Source organism: Myxocyprinus asiaticus, chromosome 36 (assembly GCF_019703515.2).
Source record: "Myxocyprinus asiaticus isolate MX2 ecotype Aquarium Trade chromosome 36, UBuf_Myxa_2, whole genome shotgun sequence".
Taxonomy (NCBI): Eukaryota; Metazoa; Chordata; class Actinopteri; order Cypriniformes; family Catostomidae; genus Myxocyprinus; species Myxocyprinus asiaticus.
Window position 1 is genome coordinate 6,049,455 of NC_059379.1, and position 15,281 is coordinate 6,064,735.

The 15,281-nt window shown below is 36.9% G+C and overlaps 1 protein-coding gene across 2 annotated transcripts in view; it reads right to left on the minus strand.

Annotated features, from left to right (window-relative positions):
* The window catches only part of LOC127427317 (cadherin-18-like), a 286,332-nt gene that overhangs the window by 91,770 nt on the left and 179,281 nt on the right, over positions 1 to 15,281 (minus strand). The gene's annotated exons all lie outside the window — the stretch shown is intronic.

The following is a 15,281-nucleotide window of genomic DNA, read 5'->3' on the forward strand; positions in this document are numbered from 1 at the left end:
GTAATTTATGACATTTGCTTACAGAGACCCATAAACAACAGAAGTCTGGCACAGTAAGTCCATAACTAATTAGCACCAAGTTATAATCAATATATTGCTCTCAAACAAGCCTTGCCAGAATGTAGTACCTTCATTCTCGATTTCTTGCAGAGATTGTAGTGAAGACAGAGTGGCTTTTTCAGTGCAGTAAATGAAAGTTTCTCATTTTAAATTAGCAGCATGTAGAAGAGATTAATAATCAGCTTTAAAAGCATATCTAATGTAAAATGATGATCTGTCCTGATTGAATAAAGTATGTGAATGGATTCGTTGCGATTTGGTAAACTGATTAAAATTTTTCGACAAGGAATACGTGTTTTTGGTAATCTAGGAGGCCGTTAAGCCAGGCAAGCGTACAGAAGATAATAGGTCTGAAACAATTAGTCAACATTATCGACAACGTCGACAATAAAAAAATTGTTGACAAAAATGTTCATGTCGAATAGTCGTTTGATCTCATTTAACTTAACATGAGATCACATAAAACTCTAATGAGGACACGCGAAAGGAGCACCAACCGCAGCTTGCTCCTGATTGAGGAGAGGAAGAAAACACAGCTCACAGTCCAGACATTCAAAACAGATTCAGGTGATGTAGATCGCAAAATATTAGGAAATTATACAAAACAAGTAAATACAGAAGCACTCTCGTTTTGAAATATAGCGTAGACAGAGCTGCCGTTCCACTTAAGCAAAACTTGCATGTCAGAGCTTCTTTAAAGGAAACACCTCGGTGAGTCTGCATCCTTTACTAAAGTTCAAATAATAAGGAAGCAGGTCATGTCAATAAGTACAAACTCCGAAACTGGTATTTCTCTGTGCGGTCAGCACCACTTCCATGAGTCGCGTGAAGTGACCCGATCTAAGGGGGAGAGACTGCATCCCGGCTGATGCACACTTTGGCACGGGGACACTTGCCCTCATACGCGGACGCTTGATGCAGCTAGATTATAACATGATGGCTCGCGACTTACGTGTGTCTTATCTTATTGTAAAGGAAATCAACAATACGCAGCTTTATTAAGAAGAGAGAGTTTGTTTTTTGTGAGTTAAAGATGGATCAAAGTGAACAAAAAGGTGAGAGAGGGTAGTCTTCTCCCCATTATATGCTGCAACAAAATTCGCTTATAATTTGTTTTTGTTTTGGCTTGTTTTCCAATATAAATATCTAAAACTCCTTTAAAACAATGTACATTTACTTTAAAAGCTATACTGCAGAAGAAAAAAAAAATTATCTGAGAATGTGGAATATAATATTAAATATGTAAATATTTTAAAACATCAAAAATTCCTTAAAACAACATACATATACCTAAGAAGCAACATATTACATAACAACATATAAGATTATATCTTGAATATAAGTATATTTTGACTTTTCTGCACTGTCAGAAGTATAAATAAGATAAATAATACATATTATGTAAGGAATAATTGACTCTGGCCCATTGAATTGTTTAAAAATAATGCACACCCGAGGTGGTAATGCTGTCACGACGCGCAGCGGAGTTACAACTCGGGTGTGCATTATTTTTAAACAATTCAACGGGCCAGTTGCCACACCTTAAGACATCATTCAGGGTTTTATCTCAAGACATGTTCTGGTTTTTGTCCCTAAAATGCTCTTATGAGAGGAACTACTTTCATTCGCCACAGATTCAGCGTCTTGCTTTAATGCAGTCTGAGCCTTCGTTGCTTATTCGAAAACGTCACTTTAGAACTAGCAACGGAGGATTGCGAGGTTTACGCTGCTTCACTGGAAGACATACTGGAGTAATAAGGTAGTGCGTTTGTGCGTTTGTGTGTGTGAGTTAGTGCTTGTGTGTATGTGTGTGTGTGAGTTTATGCGTGAGTTAGTGTGCGAGTTTGTATATGAGGGATCGAAAGAGAGAAAATGAGAAAATGAGATCTCTCGCTTTCTGGGATTACCTTTTTTTGTTGCAGCTCTTGTCAGAAGTAACATCGCTTCAAAATAGCCAAGATGTGTGTCGTCATATTCCTGTTGTAAACCTTTTTTTCATCCCGACTGAGATGCAGGAGTGTGCTGACATTACTACTCTGTTTTTCTCTCACGAGTATGTTTGGGCCTTGTGTGTGCATTACGCATATGTGTGTCCACGAGTGTGGGATTATGTGTGTGTGTGTGAGGGGGGCGCGAGGGTGTTTCCTACAGATATTTCAGATAATATAGAAACTGTTGTATTGATCAAGTGTATCTAGCTTTGATACAGCTCAAGCTTTCGTTGCTAATTCAAAAACGTCACGTTATAACTAGCAACAGAGGATGCGCTGCTTTTCGGCATAGGAGAAAAAGGTTGTGTGTGTGTGCGAGCGTATGTGTGTGTGTGAGTGTGTGTTTGTATGTGTGTGAGCGCATGTGCATGCTTATGTATGTGTGTGAGCGTGTGTGTGTGTGAGCGTGTGTAAGGGCGGGGGAGATGAGGGAGCGCAAGGGCTCATTTTAACCGAAACTGAAATAAATGTTGGATATTTTAGAGATTGGTTAAAGTAAATCAGTTAAGAACATCAAACAATGTCTTTGATTTAACTGGTTATTTTGTTGTGGTAGCCTGTAGGGCTCTTTGAAATAACTGAAATAATTTGGCGAAGTGATATGGAACCGTAATGCGGTCAAGACCTGGAACTACTTTATAGCTGTGCGTTTCCTTGAAAAATAATTTCACACTTTTTTTTTTTTTTTTTATGCTGGTTCCGCTAGCGACTGGAGCTTGTTTTGTGGAGGAACACACCTTCAAGACAATTAAGTTGATTAATCTACATGTTTTTTATTCCGCTTAGGAGCTGGAGTTTGTTTTTTAGATTATTTTCTGTTGTGTAATTCTGTTTTACAAATTTTTGTATAGAAGCACCAGACTTGAGCAATCCAATGGCAAAGTTGTCACGGGGGCTCTTGTAGGCGTACATGGACCGTTTGAGTTAAGAGGGATGGACGCCGGTTGGTGCTGTCGTGCATGGGGTTAATGCACACGTTTTTCTTTTTTCTGTTTGTTTGGTTCTGGGGAAAGTTCTGGGGTTGATTGTTGCACTAATGTTGGAATGTGGTCTTCATAATTTTAGTTTTGACATACAATCCTTTTTTTCTTATATGTAAAAATGTCAAATGTTAATATGAGTGGATTGTCTCTCTCCACGTGGAATGTGAATGGGTTGGGGCACCCCTTAAAAAGAAGGAAGGTTATTTCTTTTCTTAAGCGTAAGAAATATTATATAGTGTTTCTTCAAGAAATGCATCTTTCCCCACAGGAAGCTAAAAATTTGGGAAGATATGGGGTGGACATGTTTTCTTTAGAGCTGGCTCAAGTAAGAGCAGGGGAGTCATTACATTGATAAGTAAATCTCTATTATTATTATTTTTATTTATTTATTACAACCCCACACCGACCCCCAACAAACATCCCTGTGGCCAAAGTCCGAGTCCACAGGCAGATACAAATAAAAAAAGATATACCCTCCCGATCCCCAACCCCACACCGACCCCCAACAAACATCCCTGTGGCCAAAGTCCGAGTACACACGCAGATAAAAATAAATATATATATATATATATATATACACTACCGGTCAAAACTTTTGAAACACTTGACTGAAATGTTTCTCATGATCTTAAAAATATTTTGATCTTTAGGCGTATGCTTAAATGTTTGAAATTAGTTTTGTAGACAAAAATATAATTGTGCCACCATATTAATTTATTTCATTATAAAACTAAAATTTAATAAAAAAAAAAAATAAAATAAAATAAAAAACGTTTTTGAAATTGATGACTTGGACCAAATAATAAAGAAAAGCAGCCAATAAATGCCAAACATAGATGGGAACTCCTTCAATACTGTTTAAAAAGCATCCCAGGGTGATACCTCAAGAAGTTGGTTGAGAAAATGTCAAGAGTACATGTCTGCAAATTCTAGGCAATGTCTGCAAATGTCTGCAAATGTTTCTATTGAAAAAAATATATAATAAAGAATGAGTATGTGTTTCAAAACTTTTGACCGGTAGTGTATATATATATATATATATATATATATATCTGCGTGTGTACTCGGACTTTGGCCACAGGGATGTTTGTTGGGGGTCGGTGTGGGGTTGGGGTTGGGGGTTGGGGGTTGGGGATCGGGAGTGGGGAAGGGAAACAATGGGGTTTAATGGTTGACACTGTATATGAATGTTTTGCTTTGTTATGTGTCATGTTGAGAAGCAATGGATAAAAATTTTAATCTGAAAAATAATAGTTTGTTGCAGCCTTAGAAGACAAACAGATTCGACTGAGGCCTATTTAATCATAAACTGTGAGAGATCACAGAGTCAAGGTGTGAAGACACGAGCGGCTTGTTTAGTTTAATTATTCCACAAAAGGAAAGGCTAATCCCTTTCTGTGCTCTGACAACTCTCAACAAGGTTGAAAAGGTCAGAAAATGTTATGAAATGTGATCAAATGTAAGCATTCTATGGGTACATTATAGGGAAATGTATTTATTTACCACATAAAATAATTTTTGACACATTCAGTTTGTAAAAACAAACATGTCTCATGCTAACATGTATAGTTCTTATGCATTGCGGGGCAGTGGTGGCTCAGCAGTTAAGGCTCTGGGTTACTGATCAGAAGGTTGGGTGTTCAAGCCCCAGCACTGCCAAGATGCCACTGTTGGGCCCTTGAGCAAGGCCCTTGACCCTATCTGCTCCAGGGGTACTGTATCATAGCTGACTCTGACCCCAGCCCAGCTGGGATATGTGAAAAAAAAGAATTTCACTGTATATGTGCAAAATATATAATGTGTGATAAATAAATAAAAAATAATTACAAAAAATTAATTGATCTTATATACTAAACATATGCAGAACAGACATACAAAGAGTAGTTCATATATAAGTTCAAGTTCAAAACTTAGTTCATATATAAGCATCACTCACACACATATATATATATATATATATATATAAAACTCAGCAAAAGAAACATCCCTTTTTCAGGACATTGTATTTTAAAGATAATTTTGTAAAAATCCAAATAACTTTACAGATCTTTATTGTAAAGGGTTTAAACAATGTTTTCGTGCTTGTTCAATGAACCACAAACAATGGTCGTTAACACACTAACAGCTTACAGAGAGTAGGCAATTAAGGTCACAGTTATAAACACTTAAGACACTAAAGAGACCTTTCTACTGACTCTGAAAAACACCAAAAAAAGATGCCCAGGGTCCCTGCTCATCTGCGTGAACGTGCCTTAGGAATGCTGCATGTAGGCATGAGGACTGCAGCTGTGGCCAGGGCAATAAATTGCAATGTCTGTACTGTGAGATGCCTAAGACAGTGCTACAGGGAGACAGGAAGGACAGCTGATCGTCCTTGCAGTGGCAGACCATGTGTAACAACACCTGCACAGGATCGGTACATCCGAATATCACACCTGAGGGACAGGTACAGGATGGCAACAACAACTGCCTGAGTTATACCAGGAATGCACAATCCCTCCATCAGTGCTCAGACTGTCCGCAATAGGCTGAGAGAGGCTGGACTGAGGGCTTGAAGGCCTGTTGTAAGGCAGGTCCTTACCAGACATCACCGGCAATAACGTCGCCTATGGGCACAAACCCACCTTCGCTGGACCAGACAGGACTGGCAAAAAGTGCTCTTCATTGACGAATCGTAGTTTTGTCTCACCAGGGGTGATGGTCGACTCATGTTTATCGTCGAAGGAATGAGCATTACACCGAGGCCTGTACTCTGAACGATTTGGAGGTGGAGGGTCCGTCATGGTCTGGGGCGGTGTGCCACAGCATCATCTGACTGAGTTTATTGTCATTGCAGACAATCTCAATGCTGTGCATTACAGGGAAGACATCCTCCTCCCTCATGTGGTACCCTTCCTGCAGGCTCATCCTGACATGACCCTCCAGCATGACAATGCCACCAGCCATACTGCTCGTTCTGTGCATGATTTCCTGCAAGACAGGAATGTCAGTGTTCTGCCATGGTCAGCGAAGAGCCCGGATCTCAATCCCAGTTGAGCACGTCTGGAACCTGTTCGATCGGAGGGTAAGGGCTAGGGCCATTCCCCCCAGAAATGTCTGGGAACTTGCAAGTGCCTTGGTGGAAGAGTGGGGTAACATCTCACAGCAAGAACTGGCAAATCTGGTGCAGTCCATGAGGACGAGATGCACTGCAGTACTTAATGCAGCTGGTGGCCACACCAGATACTGACTGTTACTTTTGACCCCCGCTTTGTTCAGAGACACATTATTCCATTTCTGTTAGTCACATGTCTGTGAAACTTGTTCAGTTTATGTCATAGTTGTTGAATCTTTTTATGTTCATACAAATATTTACACATGTTAATTTCGACAGCATTTTGAGCAAAAATAAAGTTTACAGTGAGACAATGTAAGTGGGCAATTTTTGGAGGGTTTAAAGGCAGAAATGTGAAGCTTATAATTTTATAAAAGCTCTTAAATTAATTATTTTGTTAAATATTGTGTATTATTTGAACTGTAACTTTGTTGAATTAATTATTTCTACGGTCGTTTTGGGGTTTCAGGGTATACAGCATTATGTTGTCATGGCAACGAAGTTGTAATATTGGATATAACTTTACACAGAATAGGATAGTAAGTGATTTTATCACACTAAAATCATGTTAACACATATATTGTTTACTTCTTGTGGCTATAGTTTTGAAATAGTGTGCATTTTAATATTTACATTTTGGCCCCATTCACTTCCATTGTAAGGAGGGACAAGTCAAAATACATTTCTGTGGTAATCAACATTGTCACAATATTTCTTTATTTCTTTACAATTAAATTATTATCATATCTTCTTTTCTAATGTTTGGAATTTACCAAAATTACTAAATTAAACAAGACTTTAATATTTGCCGAGGGAAATGTGAGTTTTCTTTGTCAGCCAATGTTCTATTTGAATGGACTGTATATGCACTGCCTAGATTCTGTTCAAATTTAATTTGTAAGCATTGAACTGTTTGCAGAAGTTTGTTTAAAATCAGCTCATGTCACTATATACTGATACTTAATCAACTTTAAAGATCACATAAACTTTAAACAACCACCAGTGTCCGTGAATGCAATACAACTCAACTATTCCCATAAAAACAGCATATAGAAGCTTCCAATTCATAAGACTGTCATGGACCGAAATCCTTTAGAGTAAAAAAGATTAAATCCCCTTAAAACATTTCATGGATTAAAAATATGTTCTAGATTCCTGGATAATCTCCAAGTTTAAGCAAGCTCTTCTTCACTCAGAAAATAATGTAGCTTGCATTTAGTTTCTTGTGACATCTCTGAGGCAGATGTTAAAGCAAGACTTGATGAAAGAGAGAGAGAGAGCCCCTGCAACAGATGAGAACTGTGAATCCAGTTCTGTCAGGATTGACTGCTCACATGAATACACAAGTGTCAGCATTCTCCCTCAAAGATGCAAATAACCCAAACACACCTACACCTTTATCTGAGCAGTCACAGGCGTTAAACTCAATCAAACGGCTGGATAGAAAATAGCAGAGCAACACTTCAGCAAAATAAGTCCACACTCATACATCACATATATTTATAATCATGAAATGGAACCTGAGGTTCATTACTTTACACTGTGTTGTCTCTGAGATAAATAGGAATACATTCCAAATAACATTTTTGCACCATTGAAAGACACTGAAGGACCTTCTATTCGAGGGGTCGTTCCAAATGAAAATGAGCTAAAGACAGATAGTGAAGGCTACAGGCGATGGCCACTTCAAGGAATTAAGGTTTATGGAGGTAGGTTTTGCTGATTTAAAAACTACGCTGTATTAGGACATTTTTGAAACTCATATTTCATTTTTAAGGCATTGTTGCCTTTTTTCTATAGCTTGATTAAAGTCAGTCCCATTTTAGTAGATACAAGTTTCCATTAATGGATTTGTTATCATGCAAATTTTAATGGATAAGATATGTTGTGGTTGTGAATGTGAATGTGTTTTTGAATGAATCTGTTGAGGTGGTGCAGTCGCGTATTGGGCTTCAAACTGGATTTGAGAGTGAGAGTTGCTCTTCAATCAGAATGTTGATGTTATGATTGTGTTCATGATTAAAATTAAAACACTCCTTCTATTTAATGCCCACCCCCTCTCAGTCCATAGCTTCTGTCTCACAGCTGTGTTCAATCAATGGCAGCTGGTCTCCAGTAGGGAGATGTTCACACACCGGTGTGAATTTCTTTACTGTATGATCAAAGAACAGCAGGCTATAGAATGCGTGCCATAATGGTTTAGATTACAATATCAGTGTTGACTTCTGCTCCTAAATCTGTATTATTTATAGCAGCAATGTGAAATATCTTTGGTAGAACATGATGTTTGCAATAGTAAATCAAAGAACAGTGGGATGTTTCTTCAACTATATGGGCACTTTTGGCAGTGTGAACAAGAAGAAACTCCCTTAAACATACTTTTCACACTCTTGCTATTATGTAATTTGACTACTATCAATATTAAACAGTGGATATATGCACATTACTGGAGAATTCTGTATAAAAAAAAAAAAAAAAACTATTAGTAGACAAATCATTGGGTGTGGTGGAAATTGCACCACCATTGTCGTAATTAGTGTAAATTTATAAAAATCATCTTGCAGAAACACTTGTAGAACTGTTACTGTTTAAAGTACAAGGCCATCACTAGGGTGGTACCCTAGTCTCACGTACACATTTGTACCTTAAGGAGACAAAAAGGTACTTTTTTTGGTTCCCAAAGGAACAAAACATATGAATGTACCTTTAATGAAACTTTACATAGTAGGCCATTAAGGGCACAAATATGTACCCAAAACAAGTTACAAATTTAAACTAGAGGTACAGAAAAGCTCCCCTTGAGGGTACCACCCCAGTGTAGTTTTAAAAATGCAATATTTTATGATGAAGATTCATGTTTAAATTAAATGTATGGCTCTAGGAAAAGGGTCAAATACAATTTATACACATAGTGTAAGTAGCAAAAAAATAAATGATGAAAGCATGGTAAAAAGAGTTTCCAAAACAGTTTTAATGTGACCTTCATTAAAATAATAAGAATAAGAATACTAAATAAATAAGCTTTATTTTTAAACCTTTTACTAATAATAATGATAAAACAGCAACCTCTGGAAGATAAAAGTACCCATATTTGAAGAAACCCCTAGTGAAGCATTGTTGGGAATCACAGACGAAGACAATAAAACATATCTGAGACAATCTACAGAGTGAAGTACGACAGAAAAGATAAAGTAAGCCAAAAGTACAGAGCGATGATAACATTACAGCAGAGAAATGAGACAACAAGAAAGAGAATGAGGCTTTGTGTGGCCTGAAGCAAGTATTTTCATGACCTGCTGTGATATCTCAGTGTGGACCCTCTGCTAATATCAAACTACAGAAAGGAAGATGGGGGGAACAAAGGGTCAAGCAACCCACAGCAGAAGAGAGACAAAAAAGATAAAGAGGACACTGATGATATCCTCTAGTAGAAATCATTGTCATATGGAATGATAATCGGTCTACTTTACTGTTATAGACAGAGATACAGAATAATAGATGTAATGGCAGAAACATTGCTACCCTGATAGTACATATACGCTACCGGTCAAAAGTTTTGCAACACTTGACTGAAATGTTTCTCATGATCTTAAAAATCTTTTGATCTGAAGGCGTATGCTTAAATGTTTGAAATTAGTTTTGTAGACAAAAATATCATTGTGCCACCATATTAATTTATTTCATTATAAAACTAAAATTTTATAAAAAAAATAATAAAAAAAACCGACTTGGACCAAATAATAAAGAAAAGCAGCCAATAAGTGCCCAACTTAGATGAGGACTCCTTCAATACTGTTTAAAAAGCATCCCAGGGTGATACCTTAAGAAGTTGGTTGAGAAAATGTCAAGAGTACATTTCTGAAAATTCTAGGCAAAGGGTGACTACTCTGAAGATGCTAAAATATAACACAGTTTTGATTTATTTTGGATTTTGTTTATTCACAACATAATTCCCATAGTTCCATTTATGTTATTCCATAGTTTTGATGACTTTACTATTATTCTAAAATGTGAAAAAAATTATATATATATATATATATATATATATATATATATATATATATATATATATATATATATATATATATATATATAATAAAGAATGAGTAAGTGTTTCAAAACTTTTGACCGGTAGTGTATGTTGTTGTAATGTCTATTCGGCATGTGCATGTTCATATGCAAAACATACATTTGAAAGTGTTAGCTTATCTGCTATAAATTGCAATTTAATACTTTAATGTTTAATAAACGTTCCTGTCTAATGTCAGAACTACATATAGTCAAAATCGACTAGTCTGTGGATTGCTAGACTAATCTGTCTTAAAAGAAAAGTTTACAGACAAATAAGTATATGTACTTACTGTGCATTCATAGAATATTCAGTCCGATTAATTTTTTTCACATTTTGTTATGTTGCAGCCTTATGCTAAAATGCTTTAAATACATTTTTTTCCCCATCAATCTACACTCCATAATAGGGATGCACCGATCCGATACCTGGATCGGTATCGGCTCCGATACTGAAGCTTTTAGACAGATCGGGCATCGGTCCGACATGCCCGATCAAAATCCGATACTGTGTGTTAGTCATGTTCGTTACTGTCAAGCTCCAAAAATGACATAAAAGAACCATTAAAACACCATTAAAGCAGTTCATATGACTTGAAGACGTGCGATAGCTCTGTGAATCACAAAAGGCTGTGTTTAATAAGTAAATATATAGTATGCGCAGCGCCAGCGGGTTATTGAATGGTGCTGCTCTGTTTACACAAACTCACGCACAGGCTGGTGATGCACTTGCGGCTATTTGTAGCCTTCAATATTTGAGCGCTACTCAAGAACAGTATCTCGGATGTAGATGCTCAATAGTTCGGTTCACTTATAATATGCATTTAGAACGGCACCGGAGGTGCATTTTACCAGAATTTGAATAAGAAGAGAATTAAACTGTGAACTTGTCTACAAATAGACACATACAGGACTTCCTGGAGAGTTTAGAATGTCAAAATAAAAGCGTGAGGGTTTAAAAAGTGCACGATTTAAATATATTACTGTTGTATTTAAAATGTAAATTAAAAGTCAATAATAATAATAGTAATAACAATTCATTATTATTATTATTGTTGTCATCATAAGTATTTGTTTACAATTTATAACAATATTTAAGTTGAATGGGTTCCAAAAAATAACTGTGTGAATGAAAAGTGGACTGATGTCTTACAACTAAACTGAACAAAAAAGAGATCTGAATCATTTAAAGTTCAGATGCAAGTTGAAACATAAAAAAAAAAAAAAAAAAAAAAAAAAAAATGGTTTCTTTTTTACCAAAGACTTGAAGACTGGAATTACTGTTAATTTTGCTGCTACATTATCCAGTATACTAGTTAATAAAGTGTTTCTTAATAAGCTATACATTTACTTTGAAATAATGTGTAGTTAGAGGTTTGTGTTTCTTTACATATTAAAGAGTACTCCCAATTAGTTCCACACAATAATGTAAAGATATTCTAAACTTATTGTGCAAAAAAATAACACTGGTATCAGATTGGGATCGGTATCGGCTGATACTGAGATTTCCGGTATCAGAAGAGAAAAAGTGGTATCGGTGCATCCCTACTCCATACCCCACAATGACAAAGCAAAAACCAGATTTTGATAATTTTGCTCATTTATAACAAAGAAAAACTGAAATATCACATTGACATAAGTATTCAGACCCTTTGCTATGATACTTGAAATTTAGCTCAGGTGCATCTCATTTCTCTGGATCATCTTTGAGATGTTTCTACACTTTGATTGGAGTCCACCTGTGGCAAATTCAATTGACTGGACATGATTTGTAAAGGTACACACCTGTCTATATAAGGGCTCACAGCTGGAAATGCATATCAGAGCAAAGACCAGGCCATGAGGTCAAAGGAACTGCCTGCAGAGCTTAGAGACAGGATTGTGTCGAGGAACAGATCTGCAGAAGGCTAGAAAAAAAAAAAAAAGTATAATAAATAAATAAATAAATAGGCTGAATTGAAGGTTCCCAGGAGCACAGTGGCCTCCAAAATTCTAAAATGGAAGAAGTTTGGAACAAACAGGACTCTTCCTAGAGCTGGCTGCCTAGCCAAATGGGAGAAGGGCCTTGGTAAGAGAGGTGAACAAGAACCCGATGGTCACTCTGGTTGAGCTCCAGAGATCATGTGTGGAAATAGGAGAAACTTGCAGAAGGACAACCATCACTGCAACACTCCGCCAATCTGGGCTTTATGGCAGAGTGACCAGACAGAAGCCTCTCCTCAGTGCAAGACACATGAAAGCCTGCTTGGAAAAAAAAAAATCACATAAAGAACTCTCAGACTGTGAGGAACAAGACTCTTTGGTCTGATGAAACGAATACTGAACTGTTTGGCCTCAATTCCAAGCGTGATGTCTGGAGGAATCCCAGATTTGAACCCAATCGAACATCTGTGGAGAGACCTTAAAATGTCTGTCCACCGACGATCCCCATCCAACCTGACAGAGCTTGAGAGGATCTGCAGAGAAGAATGGCAGAATATCCTCAAATCCAGGTGTGCAAAGCTTGTCGCATCATACCCAAAAATACTTGAGGCTGTAATCGCTGTCAAAGGTGCTTCAACTAAGCACTGAGATAAGGGTCTGAATACTTATGTCAATGTGATATTTCCGTTTGTTTGTTTTTTTTAATAAATTTTCAAACTTTATATATATATATATAATATAAAATTTATATATATATATAAATATATAATATAAACAAACCAGGAAGTACTTCAAAGCCCTGCAATATAGAAAATCAGTCAGCGCTGTTGGAATGTGTGTCAATAATTAGAAGAATTCAACAATATCATGGTTTAAACCATAATGCAAAGCTTTTCAAGTGGTGCCCTCTATCACATGTTGTACATTAAGACTTGACTTACATGTGTTTGTTTTGTATAATTTAGAGCATGCGCACATCTTGAACACTGAGCAGTGAACTGTGATGATGCGACAGTAAAGAAAGCGGCAGTTTTTTTTTTTTTTTTAATGCTCAACTAATGCTTGTACACCGACAGCCAAAATTCTGCCAGCCTCTCATGTATATCATGAAATGTACATAAAAGTTTGGAAAGATCAGACACCCACGAAAGTGCTCACAGACACTCACAGACGGTTAAATTACACTCATACCACTGAAACTACACTGCGAACAAGTCTCTTTAACCCCTCATGAATATTCATTCAGCATCGCAAGCCAATTTTCTCTATTTTTTGGCAGCTGAAGGTGTGAGGGCCACTCGAAGATTGTGTTTTCTGGTCGCCTGCGTTGTTGTGTCAAACACGATCGCACAACACCTGCAGGAAATGACAGTTTTGATTTGGGAATGCAGTTAAAAGTGACAAGAGATCTTGCATCACATTCTTGATGTCTTTCCTACTTTCCTGTTTTGCACAGATCTCCAGCTTCAATCTCCCATGTGTCTCCTCTAGAGTTTCAGAAGAGATTTTAAAGGGGTAATTTACTCACTCAACTCTCTTTTCACCATCTTTTCTTTCTTCTGGATCCTGAGCAGAGTGACAGCTCTCCTGCTCTGTTCTCCTGGGACGTCTACAGCCATTTTGGTGGACAACATGAACGTGAGAGTAAGCAACATTCTCTACACTGGTACAGTGGCCTAAATCACTGCTGCCTTCCATCTTGAGTGCATTTGATGAAGAGATGGTGAGGGAGGGGAACAAAGGAGAGATAGTGGGAGGGAGGAGGAAGGAAGTAGGGAGGGAAAGAGAGAAGGGAATCTCCTGTCTTTCTCATCACAGAAGGAGGACACTGCCTCTGAGACAAAATCCATCGCTTACTCTCTGCAGAGAGCCATTTTCACTCTGACAGTCTATTTACCTTTAAAAATCTATTCATCTCTCGCTTTCTCTCTCTGTGTCTAATTCCCTTGCATCACTGCAGTACACTTTGAGTTATGGTTTCACTTATATCATGTCACATCAAAAAAGCTTTTTTGTGCAATGCTGGCCCAGCCAAGAGTTCTTAGAAGTAAAACTTCACTTACGTGGCTTACAAGATACAGGAACAACGTTTTGTATACAAAACATGGTAATGCCAAATTTATTATAGCAAGTGCAACAGGGTGATTCTCATGAAACCTGTCACGAAAATGTCCAGGTCTTATTTAACTCTAAATCAAAATGAACAAATAATAAATTAAGTTTTGCATTAAGAAAATCAAGCCTTATTATAAGGTTATTAAGGGCCATATTTTCATAAGTTACACAAATTGTACCCCCCAATTCTCATTACCACAATGTAACAAAAGAGAATCATTATGATATTCTAATTGTAGCACCTTTAATATATATATATATATATATTGTACATACACACAAACACACACAAACACACACACACACACATATATATATTACAGTTAAAAATGACTGCTACATTAATGAGAATCATATATACACAGTACTGTGCAAAATTTTAGGCACTAGTGAGAAATGTTGCATAGTGAGGATGTCTTCAAAAATAATGCCATAAATAGTTTTCATTTATCACTTAATGTCATACAAAGTCCAGTAAAAATAAAAAAGCTAAATCAATATTCGGTGTGACCACCTTTGCCTTTAAAACAGCACAATTCTCCTAGGTACACCTGGACACAGTTTTTCTTGGTTGTTGGCAGATAGGATGTTCCAAGCTTCTTGGAGAATTCTTCTATCTATTTAGGCTGTCTCAGCTGAAGATATAAATAACCATCTTAAGACAAATGCTTTTGTGAAACATCTTATGTGCCTAAGACTTTTGCACAGTACTGTATATATGTATATATATTATTTTTTATTTATTTTTTTGGTCTGTTCAGCCATTAACTGATTACGATTTTTTTGGGGGGGATTTTTTACTGTGTTGCTGAGCAACTCACAGAATGCAAGTCTCTCTATAACGCCACAGACAAGTGGAGTAATACAAACATTGAAGTGTCCCAGTACTGTAATACTAAATATCAACACTTTTGGAACACTGTCCAACCCTTGTCCAATGAGATTAGATTACTGGAACTAACTGTTCTATAAAGCGCATTATAAGGCATTATGAATGCATTAGAACCAATATAGAATACCTATGTATTGGCTTCCAGTAAGGTGGTA